Source organism: Pteropus medius, unplaced genomic scaffold (assembly GCF_902729225.1).
Source record: "Pteropus medius unplaced genomic scaffold, Ma_sr-lr_union100, whole genome shotgun sequence".
Lineage (NCBI taxonomy): Eukaryota > Metazoa > Chordata > Mammalia > Chiroptera > Pteropodidae > Pteropus > Pteropus medius.
The window spans coordinates 5,557,181-5,558,193 of NW_024342257.1; the positions used below are offsets into that span (position 1 = coordinate 5,557,181).

Genomic DNA, 1,013 nt, shown 5'->3' on the forward strand with positions numbered 1-1,013 from the left:
ATTGGTGTAGGTTTATCATACTGACACTAAAAGTAGAGTCCAGGCAAGTTTATGAGGGTAGTGATTGAGCTGGTTCTTCTTTACTTTATCTAAATTCTGACCGATACCACAAATACGGTAGGAGTCAGCATGTAATGGTTGGTGATATGAGATTTGGAATATTTGATTGCAATACTTTATTGTCCATATTTTGAAAATAATAACAATAAATTGTAAAGCACCGTTGGCTAATAAGCTCAAAAATGTTAGGTCTACGGCCACGCCACCCTGAACGTGCCTGATCTCATTTGATCTAGGAAGCTAAGCAGGGTCGGTCCTGGTTAGTGCTCGAATGGGAGATCACCTAGGAATACCAGGTGCTGTAGGTGTAAAAAAAATGTTAATACACTTCTCAAATGACATTTGAAAATCACTGATGCCTGGTATATTCAATTATGCTTAGATCTTTCTTTCTTCTGTGCTCCATCATGTATATAACAAGCAGTATAGTGCACTGGATAAGGGTGTAGTTTAGGGACTCAGCCTATTCAATTAAAATTCTAACTCTGTTACTTAACCAAACTATAAACTTGAACAAGCCACTTAAACTATTTCACTCTCCATTTTCTGAAATGCTAATGACGATATTATATGTCTTAATCCTGTGGATTTTTTTGAACAATAAATAATATCTCAAAAATTCTTAACAGAGTGCCTGGCACATGGTAAGGACTCAATAAGTGTTAGCTACTATCATTGCTATTATGTGTGGTGAGAGATGGTAAGTATGAATGTGCACAAGGGTGACCAAGACTTCTTATTCTTCCTATTCTTCCTAAGCCATCAAGAAAGATACACCACAAAGGTTCTCAAAGAGATATCATGTATTATACACTCAGAAAGATGTACAGCACCAAATGTAGACATTGTGATTAGGAATAAGTGAATACACAGAAATCCTGGTTGCTGCATTCTTGACCATCCCTAAAAAAGAAAGTATAATGCAAAGGAAAATAGCATGAGCAGCCTCATGT

General features: G+C 36.5%; 1 pseudogene; it reads left to right on the top strand.

The window, feature by feature from the left end:
- Positions 1-249: 249 nt before the first annotated feature.
- LOC120600236 (uncharacterized) lies at positions 250-368 on the top strand (annotated as a pseudogene).
- Positions 369-1,013: the final 645 nt, after the last annotated feature.